The following is a 13,951-nucleotide window of genomic DNA, read 5'->3' on the forward strand; positions in this document are numbered from 1 at the left end:
CTTGCATGTCAAATATCCCTTAATCCAAGTCTAGTGGCGGCCATGACAAAGAATATGGGCAAAACATGTCATAGACATGTTTTGTTGGTGAATCATGGGTGAAAAAAAAATAAATTAATGAGCATGGGTAATAAAGAAAAGGGAAAAAGGAAAAAAATGGTCTCATGCATGCCCATTGCCGTGTATGGAGGAAGAGAAAAGAAAAAAAATTTTGTTCATCCATTTTCATTCTCTCTTGACCGAAAATAGTAGAGGGAAGGAGGAAATTTTGCTTCATGCTTGGTTTGGAAGAGGATTAGGAAGAGGTTTGGCTATACTTGCATCAAGATTAAGGTATGTTTGAGGTTGTGCCATGAGATTCATGCATGTTTTTAGTTGATAGCTTGATGCTCTTGTTAGCCATGGTTCAAACCTTTGTTATATCATGGGGATGGTATTTGGCCAAGGTGGATTTTGTGTTAATGCCATTGCATGTTAAATATGAAGCTTGTTAATGGTATATGTGATGGGGGATTGATGGCTCTTGGACTTTCTTTTTAGTATTTTTGAGTAAGACATTAAGTTCTTTGCTTAATCATGACCAAAATGATGGTGTTGTGATGTATTCGGTCATGGTATATCCACAAGTATGATTCATGCATGTTGCATGGTAGGTAAGATTTGAGCTTTGGATATGTGTTTATATTTGGATATAAACAACTTAAGATTCGGCCCTTGCACCTACATGAATATGTGTTTGCACATGATGAATTGGTATGACATCTATACTATTTCAAGGTGTATATTTGCTTGTGATGATGTTTTCGGTTATGTAGTAAATGAGAGATGTGCATTGAGCTACAATATGTAATGCGTTAGTTAGTAAATGCATGCTGTTTTTTTTTTTGTGTGTGGTATTAAGTGTAAAATTGGCCTCAACATAGACATGCATATTCGGCCAAATGAAGTAGATTGGTGTGCATGTTTTCGGTTAGAGGCAACCGTATTGAAGCCTTATCTTGGCTTAGATAATTGACTAAATGGGTAATAAGTGAGGATGGTTGCCGAATATACAAACATACATATGCATGTGTAATTGAATTATGAATGTTTAGCAAGATGGTTAAACTAGTTAATTTATTGATTAAGCTCAAGGAGTTAAAGAAGGAGAATCAAGCAAGGGAAAGACGAAGGTCATTGAGTAGCCGACTTGGACTATTTTACCCAACACAAAGTAAGTCATTAAGCGTATATTTGGTGTTGATTTAAATGATCATAATATATATGCAAATGTGTTTAAATGAGTTGATGTGTAAATGGAAATGTATGTGTATGTGTATGGAATGATGCTATTGTTGAATGTATAAAGGCAGCAAAATACATAAGGTATTGGTCTCGGCACTAAGTGTGCGGGTTTAAAATTGTACAGCACTAAGTGTGCGAGTTTGATTATATAGCACTAAGTGTGCGAGTTGAATACATATAGCACTAAGTGTGCGGGTATAAATGGACACGGTGACAAGATTAGCACTAAGTGTGCGGATTCACTATATGCTCTTGCATTACAATTGGCACTGAGTGTGCGACATTATCGAGCTAATCTCGGACAGCGGATCGGGTAAGTACCTTGAGCTCGTGACGAATAGGCAATATGTTCATGCTCGGGGTTGAGCTTGGTAAGCTTTAAATCTATGTGATGATTGAAATTGTATGATTGTGGTGGAAATGAGTTAGTGTGTGAAAATGCCTCAAATATCTTGTTGTGTAGAATATGAAATGTGGATGTATGACTTGGTATGAGATTGAACCGAAAGGTCCGAGGAATTATGGTATAGATTCGATATGGATGAGTACCTAGCCTCGTTTATTGTTTCATGTTGTGGTAACTTTATCAATGGATTGATGAATGCTTATGACTTACTGACTTATAAACTCACTCGGTGTTTTCTTGTCACCCATTTTAGGTCTCTCGGACTCGTATTGTTTGCGTGATCGGAACCGTCGTTGAAGTCATCACACCGGCTGGAAATCTTTTGGTATTGTCTTCGTTGTTGAAGAACATTTGGCATGTATAGGCTGTTATGTTTTGTTGAACTGTGGGTTGTAAACTTTAAGCCATGTGAAAATGGCCTATGTGATCGTTGAGTGGGATGCTAGAACCTATAGCCACGAGTCTTAGAAACTTTAATTTTGATAAGGTGGCCATAATTAGTGTAATGTATAATGGATGATTAGTAAGGCCAAGGAAAGATTCATGAAATTGGCATAGTCTACTGCAGTAACTGTTGCGGACAGCAGCAGTGATATGAGATTGAAAAAAATCACTAAAAATAGTAGAAGTAGAATTAAATAGTGAATAAATTATGAAATTGAACCTTGATGAACCTATTTTCATATGGATGAAACGAAACGACCGTATGAGCAGTATACTGAGAGATATTAAAGTTCTCGTGAGACAGGGCCAGAACGGTTTCTGGATCCCCTGTCTCGACTTTGAAAATTTACCATAAATTATCCAGAAGGAATTAGAAGTCGTTCTTTATATTTTCAGATTCCCCTTTGAGTCTAGTTTCATTAGAAACAAACGACATGAGCATTGAAGCTCTGTACGAGAAGATATCCAGGTCATAATGCGCGAAGGTCAGTGTAGTCGACCCCTGTAACATGGGCGACTTTAACTAATAAACTGTACCAATTGGCCTGACCAAAAATTCTAGAAATAAATCCATGTATAGATATATGAGTCTAAATTCTGGGAAAATTTACGGAATCAGTTTCCAAGTTTTGAAACTCGAGATATGATTTTTAAGGCGACAGTGACGCAGCTAGCTAGCCTGCCTGGAACAGCAATCAAATATTTCAAAGAGAGAAATAAGGGAAGTAAGCCCGGTAACACCACGTGTTCAAATCCGGTGACGGTCACGGGCTTGGGGTGTTACATCATTCGTATGAATTGACGGTTAATGGGTATTCCATCGAGATTTCCTAGAAAATCAATGAGATTAACATGAGATTTTTGTGTAAATGAGATGTTGAATGATGAGCTCATCTAGTTAAATTATATGATGCTTGATTATGTTACTAACTTATTGATTGAGTGCATGTAATAGAGAACCATTTAATAATTGTTGGTTTCCTTATCTATCATGGACACATGTTAAATACTTGGTAAGTTTACTTTCCTGTTATTAGAGCTTACTAAGCATGTAAATGCTTACACCTTTCTTTTTTCTTGTCTCACAGAGCTCGAGGACTTGAAAGGATTGGAAGACGATTGGAGAGTCAACACACTATCAACTAGAGAAGCTCTGGTATAAAAACTTTGTTTGTTTTGTTCAATGGCATGTATAGTATTTTTGAGTATTTTGTTATATGTGTCATTTGATTTGCCAAATGAAGGCATGTAAAAATATGCTTATCTCTTTGTATATGGCCACGAAAATTAGCTTAATTGAAGTAGGCTTTGACCTACGAATTTATGTATGGTTTTATTTACAAGTGATGGGTCGTTACCAATTGGCAATGAGTCACATGAACGAGCCAATTTTGGATGAATTAAAGTGACATGGGAACCCATAAACACTAAATGGGAAATAATCTATCACGTATGAAACCAATGATATGAGGTTTCCATACATCTAGTTTAATCAAGATTATTTATAAGTGTATAATTGTGTTTTACTTTGAATTTGGTAACCACTAAGCACAAGTAGTAGAAAGGGGTGACTAAAGGCTTGGAAAATAGCCTATTAGAGTCCACATGGTTAGACACACGGGCGTGTGTCTAGGCCATGTGTGACACACGGTTTCCTCCCATGGGCGTGTGCTATGGTCGTGTGTCCCCTGCACTTAAAATTTTAGCTCAAAGTTGTACACGAGTAGGCCACACGGGCGTGCACCATGGCCGTGTTAAAAAGACAGTGTCATCCACGGGCAGGCAGCACGGGTGTGCGCCATAGCTGTGTTGATAAGTCAGTTGCCCACGGCTGAAGTGCACCAAATACCCGACGTTCAATTAATTCAGTCCAACATAACGGAGTACAATACCTACGACCATAGAAGGCCTTGTAGGGTTCCATCTGTATACTAGATTGGAAGTTATTATTATATAAAAATTTAGCCAACGGCAGGTACTCCTCCCAACTATCCCTGAAGTCTATCACGCAACCTCGGAGCATATCCTCTAAGATCTGAATAACACGCTCCAACTATCCATCAGTCTGGGGGTGATACGCAATGCTGAAATTAAGTCGGGTGCCTAAGGCCTCGTGGAGATTTTTCCAGAATCGCGAAGTAAATCGTGGATCTCTATTAGAGATGATCGAGATCGGAATCCTGTGTAGTCTTACAACTTCAGAAATATACAGTTTAGCTAACTTTTGTAAGGAGTAATATGTTCGGATAGGAAGGAAGTGAGCTGATTTGTTCAATCGGTCAACGATGACCCAAACTGAATCTTTTTTAGTAGGGGTTAAGGCAACCCCGTAACAAAATCCATTGTTATCCGCTCCCAATTCCACTGGGAATTTTAACTAGTTGAAGCAACCTAGATGGCAACTGATGTTCTGCCTTAACCTTTTGACACGTCCGTTTCAGTCCAGGCCACCAGTAAAGTTCTCAGAGATCCCAATACATTTTATTCCCACCAGAATGCATAGCATAGGGACTGTTATGCGCCTCCTGTAGGATCGAATACCTTAACTCCTTATCATTAGGTACACAAATCTGCATTTTGAAGCATAACATGTTATTGTTATTCACATTAAAATCGGAGTTCCCATTTGTACCTACATGTCGCAATCGGTGCACTAAGATCTCATCATTCAGTTGTTTAGCTCGAATCTGCTCCACCCAACTCAGTTTAACCTGAAGTTCTACCAACAGTCCTTTATCCCCAACCAAACTCAAACGAGTGAACTTTGCTCTCAGGTCAGTCATCGCTCTACGGCTAAGAGCATCAGCGACTACATTTGCCTTCTTGGGATAGTATTCAATGGTGCAATCATAGTTTTTAAGTAAGTCAACTAATCGACACTGATGAAGATTTAACTCTTTCTGGGTTAACAAATATTTAATACTCTTGTAATCGGTGTAAATAATACACCTTTCACCATATAGGTAATGTCCCTAGATTTTCAAAGGAAATACAACAGTAGCTAGCTCAAGATCGTGCGTAGGGTAGTACCTTCGTGTGTCTTAAGTTGTCACAACGCGTAGGTGACCACCTTATCATCTTGCATAAGCACGTATCCTAACCCGACATGTGAAGCATCATTATAAACCACAAACTCCTGACCTGATTCTGGTTGGACTAAAACAGGAGCTTGTGTTTGAACAGACTTGAGTTTATCGAAACTAGATTGTTGTGCCTCAGACCACACAAATGGAGCATTCTTACGTAACAACTTTGTCAAATGTGATGCAATCAGGGAAAACCCTTCGACGAACCTTCGGTAGTACCCGGCTAAACCCAAGAAGCTACGAAGCTCGAACACATTTTTCGGCTGTTTCCACTCAACAATAGCTTCGATTTTCTTGGGATCAACTCGGATCCCCTCCATTATCACCACATAACCCAAAAAGGCGACCTCCTGCAACCAAAACTCACACTTGCTGAACTTAGCATACAACTATTTTTCTCGCAGTATTTGAAGTACAATACGGAGATGACCATCCTGCTCAGTTTCAATTTTAGAGTACATCAAGATATCGTCGATAAAAACCACTACAAATTGATCCAAATACGATTGGAACACCCGATTCATTAAGTCCATAAATGTTGTCGGGGCATTCGTTAATCCGAAAGGCATTACCAAAAACTCCTAACGTCCATAACAAGTTTTGAAAGTGGTTTTGTACACATCAATCTCTTTGACTTTGAGCTGATGGTAACCCGAGTGTAGGTCAATTTTAGAAAAGACGGATGCTCCCTGAAACTGGTCGAACAAGTCATCAATCATCGGTAATGGATATTTATTCTTAACCGTCAACTTGTTCAACTGTCTATAGTCAATGAACATTCTCATCGACCCATCCTTCTTTTTAACGAACAATATTAGTGCCCCCCACAGAGACACACTCGGTCGAATAAATCCTCTATCAAGGAGTTTCTGAAGTTGTGCTTTTAATTCAGTCAATTCCTTAAGTGCCATACGATAGGGCATAATGGACACTGGGGTAGTACCTGGTAACAGATTAATTCCAAACTCCACCTCTCTATCTGGAGGTACTCCGGGCAATTCCTCGGGAAAGATGTTCGAAAATTCACTCATGATACGGATATCTCCCACTGACAGCTTTTTGGGAGCAGAATCGAATACGTAAACGAGATATGCCTCACACCCTTTTCAGACTAATTTGTTTGCTAATAGAGCGGAGATTACGTTAATGAGGTAATCTCGACTCTCCCCAACCATTACCACCTCGTCATTCTCAGTCGATCTCAGAGTAACCCTTTTGGTTGCACAGTCTAAACTGACTCGATATTCAATGAGTCAATCCATTCCCAGAATTAAATCAAACTCATTAAAGGGTAATTCCATTAAATCAGCTGGAAACATCATACCCTGAAGTTCTAGGGGTACCCGCCTGTATACTCTATCGACTCAAATTGACTGACCTAACAGACTAATCACCGACAACTCTCTAGTAGTATTCTCAGCAGTTAAACCCAAAATTACAGAAACAACACTAGTTATCTACGAATGAGTAGAGCCAATATCAATGAAAGCATAATACGAAACAGAGTGGATAAAAAGGTACCTACAATGACATCAGCATCAGCACTCTCTTCACGACGTCTAGTTGCATAAACCAATGCCGGATAATGAGCCTCAGCCTGACCCGTACCTCTAGCTGGTTCCCTCTGACCTCTCCCAGATCCATTACCACCCCTACTAGTACCATGACCACGAATGGTTACTAAACCGCTCTCGAAGACCGAACAAAATTTGGAGCTGGAGTTTGTGTTGAAACTGACTTTGAATCAGATCGACGGGGGCAATCCCTACCTTGGTGCTCCGTCGAACCACAATGGAGGCACGCTCTTAACTTCCTCCAGCACTCGACTGGACGACCCTTCCTACAATCACTACACTGCTGAATCTCAGTCACTACATTTGGTGTCTCAACCCTCGGGGGCCTATCAAACCTCGCCCGCTTCTTAGGGCGCTGAATAAAACCAAAGTGACCTAAATCCCTCTTAACTTTATGCTAGTCCTTCTCACGATCACGACACTCACGCTCAATGCACTTCACTTCTTCCACTATCTTCGCTTTGTCAATTAGAACCGCAAAAACGCGCTCCCTCTAAGGAGCTATCAAAACTCACAGATCATATTTCAAACCCTCCTTAAATCGCACACACTTATCGTAGTCGAACACTGGTAAAGTTCGTACATATCTACTCAGTTGCAGAAACTCGACTTCATATTCAACTACGGACCGGTCGCCCTGAAGGAGGCTCATAACTCACGTTGGCGAGCCTCAACATAACTCACCCCCACATACTTACCCTGTAAAGCGTTCTTAAAATAATCCCAGTTCACCTATTCAGGCTGATCACCTTGTTCAACAATTAGCCACCACTAGTACACTTTGTCTAGGAGTAAAGACACAGCGCCCCACAGTTTTTGAATAGGAGTGCAGTCAAGGCCTGTCATGATACTGTCGGTAGCCTCGAGCCAATATTCAACAATAGTAAAAGTGACTCTTATGACACCCCTAAATAGTTTAGCACTATTTGACCAGATTTGTTTAGTAATCGACCCTTAGCCTCCCGATCCCGAATGGGTCCCAGCGACCTTTTCAAGTGCCCGAATCATGGCCTGGGACACTGTGTCCTCCCCAACCTTCGGAGTCTGAGACTTCATCTCAGCAATAGGAGTACCAACTGTCTCGCTATTCTCCAGATTAGGCATGCTACCCATAGAGGATGACTCTGCTTGATCTCTTCCCCGACATCTTCGACGCCCCTGTATACCACGTCCATGACTACCATGCGAACTCATAATGTAATCTAGCTACAATTTCAGAGTACACAAATTAGTTCAGATAGCTTGTATGTCAACTTCACTAGTTCACATCAGAATATTTCACCCACAACAGTTTAAGGGTCATAATTTTTAACAGAATAAAAATACTTACAGGGTCAGCGTCGGAGGCTCGGTCGTTCCCTAGAGTTTTAGTGTTTCTATATTAGTTCATGTACTACTTATTACTAGCTATTGTTCTGACAAATTAAGAGCCCAAACACAATCCAAATATTGACAAACCTGGCTCTGATAGCACTAAATGTAACACTCTACACCCGGCCTAGACGTCCAGACCAAGTTGGACAGTTACATAATTTGTTCTAAAAGCCATACTTCTATAACACAATCAAATTAAACCAATAGTCACATAGTATTCATCACAACAGTAATTTAAAGACATAATCTTCATAAATCCATAACATCATAAAACAAATATCCCTAATAATGATGTTAGAAAAACAACATTAAGTGTTTGATCGAGCTTCCGCAACACCAAACCGATCAAGACTGATTACCACCTGAAATCTAAACAGTAACAGGGTGAGTTATGAACTCAATGCCTAAAAAGGAATGTAATTCAACAACGGTGACTTATAGATAATGTAACACCCCTAACTCGTATCTAATGCTGGAATAGGGTTACGAGGCATTACCTATCAATACACGCCATTCACATACATAACATATACATTTATGCATTCATATATAAAACCCATCCAACACATTCACATTGTCCCTTATAAGGCTCTACGAGGCCTTAAAACATGCTTAGAAGAGGTTCAAGACCAAACCGATAACATTTAAAAACTTTGGGAAACTTAGAATATTTTTATGCATTTAAAGGTCAGGCCGTGTGCTTCACACGGCCACTACACACGCCCGTGTCACAGGCCGTGTGAAAACAGGCCATATATATTGACTTACATCATACTGCCAGAGACATGCCCGTGTGCAATGGCTGTGGGAAAACTGGAAGGGTTACTGACTTGGGCCACACGGCCGACCACACGCCCATGTACTAGCCTGTGTGTCACACACGGCTAGTAGACACACCCGTGTGTCTAGACCATGTCAATCCTGTAGGGTATACTGACTTAAATTTGAAAGGTACCCCAGGGAACACACGATTGTGTAGCATGACCGTGTGTCACACACGGCTGAGACACACGCCCGTGTCTCTACCCATGTAGATAAAAATAGGCTATTTGCAAAGCCAATTTGCCACCCTTTCCTCATGCACACCTAGCAACCAAAATGATATCATTTGTAGCATGACCGTGTGTTACACACGCCCGTGTCTTTGCCTGTGTGGATAAAAATAGGCTATTTGCAAAGCCAATTTGCCACCCTTTCCTCATGCACACCTAGCAACCAAAATGGTACCATTTCAATACATTCATAGGCAGCCCAAAACATACTGATTTGTATACAATTCATGCTATTTTATCATTAACCATTTCACTACTCAATTAATAACCAAAACATATCACATTAATGTGCCATAATCAACATTTATCACCTAACTTCCACATGCATAATCTTACCATCATTTCATCTATTTCATACTTTAAAACATATCATTTCATCATCAATAAGCCAATCCACAACATGCCATTTTTCAAACAATAATACACCAATTGACAATTAGCTAATTGAGCAAACTTATATCCATCACAACAACCATACAAAACATGCCAAAACTCAAAGCCATAAATTTATCATATAATACTTACCAAACTCATAAATTAAGCCAACTTAAATGGCCAAATGTATACCAACATTTACATCAAAAGCAAGCCAAATTTCATGGCTAAATCATATCTTAAAACATATCATCAACTCATTAGCCTATACATACCATATACCATATTTACAAAGCATCCAAAAATACTAACAAGTTGATCGATAGTGTGATGATGTTTCCCGACGATCCTCGAGTATGAGCTAGCTTCCATAATCTATAAAACAGGGAAAGAACACACAAAATAAACTTTAAAAGTGTAATAAGCCCTATACAAATAAAGTCATCATATGAATACTTGCATATCAATTCAAATATGCTAAGCATAGCTAAACACATTCAAGTTCACAAACCTCTCTCATTGTACACATAATCAATATCATAATTGAATTCATCAAATACTTCCCTTTTCAATACTCGTATGAATTTCGTACGTACCTAAGTCACTTAACTCATTCATACTTTCTTTCTCGATTTTTCTTTGCCCGTTGAACCATTCAGGATCGTTAAGGATACTCGAAAATCACAATAGCTTGTACAATGTAATATCCCAGATCTAGTCTTACATGTCATCACATATTGATGCCACTGTCCCAAGCAGGGTCTTACACGAAATAACGATGCCAATATCCCAGACATGGTCTTACACATAATCACAATACAATACCAATGTCTCAAACATGGTCTTACATGTAATCACATCTCGATAACCTAATGTCATGACATTCATATCCTATACTATTCCTAAGGTTCGTACAGGACTTTCAGATGTCGTAACTCTGCTATTCTTGCTCGTACTTGCTCGTTTAGCATTAATAGCAATTCAATGGTAATGAAACATATATAATTCAATTCAAAGACATTTATTTGCATATGAACTTACCTTATAGTCAGAATAGAGAGACTGAACCCCGATCAAAATCTAATTTCTTTCTTTCTTGATCTATATACATTCAAAGTTAATTCTTTTATTCGTCAATTCATTCAACTTCATCCAAAACACACAATTTGGGGCATTTTACATATTAACCCTTATAAGTTCACATTTTCTCAATTTAGTCCCTATTTCATAAAAATACAAAATTCATGAAATTCACTTTAACCATGCTTGACCGAATTTCATAAGGACCTCTAACAGCCCAAAACTTTCATTTATTCATACTTTTAATCCCATATTTTCATCTTTTCACAAATAAATCCCTAATTTGTGTTTTCTCTAAAAATCACTTAACAAAACATATTAATCTATCATTTATCTTCCATTATTCATCATCAACCATCACAAAGCACATAGATTCAATAATGGCACTTCATAAAATCATCATCAAATTGAAAAATTAAGGCACAGGCTAGCTAGTACTCAAAGCAACGATCACAAAAACGTAGAAATCATCAAATATAGATAAAAAATTATACCTTAATCAAAGATCAAAGGAGCAAAACCCTAAAGCTTGAAAATAGCTTTCTTTTTCTTCAAATTTCGGTGCAAATAAGAAGATACATGGCCACCATTTTGTTTGATTTTAATTTAAATAAACTTAATTTACAATTTACTTAATTAACCTTTGTTTAAACATTAATAAAACATATAATTCAAGGCCATTTATGTACATCTCCACTATCAATGGTTTAATAAAAATATAAGGGCTTCACATGTAATAAACCATAGCAATTAGAAACTTTTAACTTATAGCATGCTACTTTTGCATTTTACGCGATTTAGTTATTTTCTCAAATTAAGCATTCAAATGCTAACATTATTTCACGAAACTTACACACATATATAATCGCATACTATAAATACCAAAAATAATATTAAAATAATTTTCTAACCTTGAATTTATGGTTCCAAACCACTATTCTGATTTAACTAAAATCGGGCTGTTACAACTCTCCCCCTTTAGGGATTTTTGTCCCCGAAAATCTTACCAGTGAATAGGTTTGGATATTGCTTTCTCATAGTATCCTCAGGTTCCCACGTAACTTATTCAACCCCATGTCGATGCCACAAGAATTTCACCAATACTATTCTTTTATTCTCAACTCTTTGGTCTCACGAGCTAGAATTCGGATTGGTTCTTCACTATACGATAAATTTGATTGAATCTCAACTTCGATCGGGGAAATAACATGCGAGGGATCATATATGTATCTTCGTAACATCGATACATGAAATACATTATGAATATTTTCTAACTCAGATGGTAATGCTAACCGATAAGCCACTGGTCCAACTCGCTCAATAATCTCATACGATCCAATGAATCTCGAGCTCAACTTTCCTTTTCTGCCAAATCTGAGTATTTTCTTCCACGGTGAAACTTTCAAAAATACTTTATCCTCGATCTGAAATTCAATATCTTTTCCTTTCAAGTCTGCATAAGATTTTTGTTGATCTAACGCTGCTTTCAGACTATTACGATTTACTTTCACTTTTTCTTCAATCTTTCTGATCAGATTAAACCCATGAATCTTATTCTAGCTAAGTTTAGTCCAGTACAACAGTGTTCGAAACTTCCGACCACATAAAGCTTCGTACGATGCCATTTTAATACTCGATTGAAAACTATTGTTATACGCAAATTCAATCAACAACAAATACTTTTCCCACGTACCTTCAAACTCAAGAATACAACATCTCAACATATCCTCAAGTATCTATATAACTCGCTCAGATTGACAATCCGTCTGCGGGTGAAATGCGATACTAAAATGTAACTTTGTACCTAGTGCATCTTGTAGTTCCTCCAAAAACCTCAATGTGAACCTAGGATCCCTATCCGAAACAATAGAAATAGGTACCCCGTGTAATCGAACAACCTCTAAAACCTCTAAAATGTACAACTCAGCAAGCTTGTCGAGCGAATAATCCGTACGCACCGGAATGATCGGTCAACAACAACCCAGATTGCGTCTTTCTTACTCGAAGATAAGGGAAAACCCAATACAAAATCCATAGTCACTTTATCTCATTTACACTCGAGAATCATAATAGGTTGTAATAAACCTGAGGGTATTTGATGCTCAGCTTTAACTTGTTAACAAATCAAACATTTCAAAACAAATTCTAAAATATCACGTTTCATGCCGTGCCATTAATAAAGCTGTTTCAAATCATTATACATTTCATGCTTCCCGGATAAACAGATAAATGACTACTATGTGCTTCATTCAAAATCATCCGAATCAACTCCGAATTTCTCAAAACACATATTCGGCCTCTGAATCATAAACAATCGTTAGAATCAACTTGAAATTTTGAATCAAGGTTAGAATCACATTGAGATCATTTTGCTAACATTTAATTATCAACTTTCTAAGCTTCGTAAATCTGTTGTAAAAATAACGGTTTCATTTTCAACTCAGCTACAACCTAGCTGTCGTCAGATAGAGCCAACTGTGTATTCATTGTACGAAGAACAAACAAAGATTTTTGGCTTAATGCATCAGCAACAACATATGCTTTTCCCGGATCGTATTCAATCACTAACTCGTAATCTTTTAGCAATTCTAGCCATCTCCGCTGTCGCAAATTAAAATCTTTCCAATTCATTAAGTATTTCAAACTCTTGTGATCAAAATAAACATGGCATTTTTCACCAAACAGATAATGGCGCAAAATCTTCAATACAAACACAATGGTTGCTAACTTTAAATCATGTATCGAGTAATTCTTTTCATGCGGCTTCAACTGTCTCGAGGCATAAGTTATGAATTTGCCTTATTGCATCAAAACATAGCCCAAACCATTCAATAATGCATCACTATAGATCATAATTCTTTACTCGATTCTGGTTGTACTAACACTAGAGCTTTATTCAAAAGAGCTTTCAGCTAATCAAGACCATTCAAACTTTACATCTTTCTGAAGCAATCTCGTCAACGGAGTCGCAATCATTGAAAAGCCTTTCACAAATTGTCTTTAATATCCTGCTAGTCCCAGAAAACTACGAACCTCAAAAATATTTTTCGAAGGCTTTCAATCTATAATCACAGATAGCTTGCTCAGCCAACTCAGGACAATTGCAAATTAAATGATCTAATGATCCACATTTAAAACAAGCTCGATCATTCAATCTACAATCACCGATATGCCATTTTCTACAATATCTACACTCGGGTTGGTTTTGTCTCACACTGCCAACACTAGCAATAGATGTAGCTTAAGTTTTAGTACTCACAGGCTGCTTTTCATGAT

Source organism: Gossypium arboreum, chromosome 10 (assembly GCF_025698485.1).
Source record: "Gossypium arboreum isolate Shixiya-1 chromosome 10, ASM2569848v2, whole genome shotgun sequence".
NCBI lineage: Eukaryota > Viridiplantae > Streptophyta > Magnoliopsida > Malvales > Malvaceae > Gossypium > Gossypium arboreum.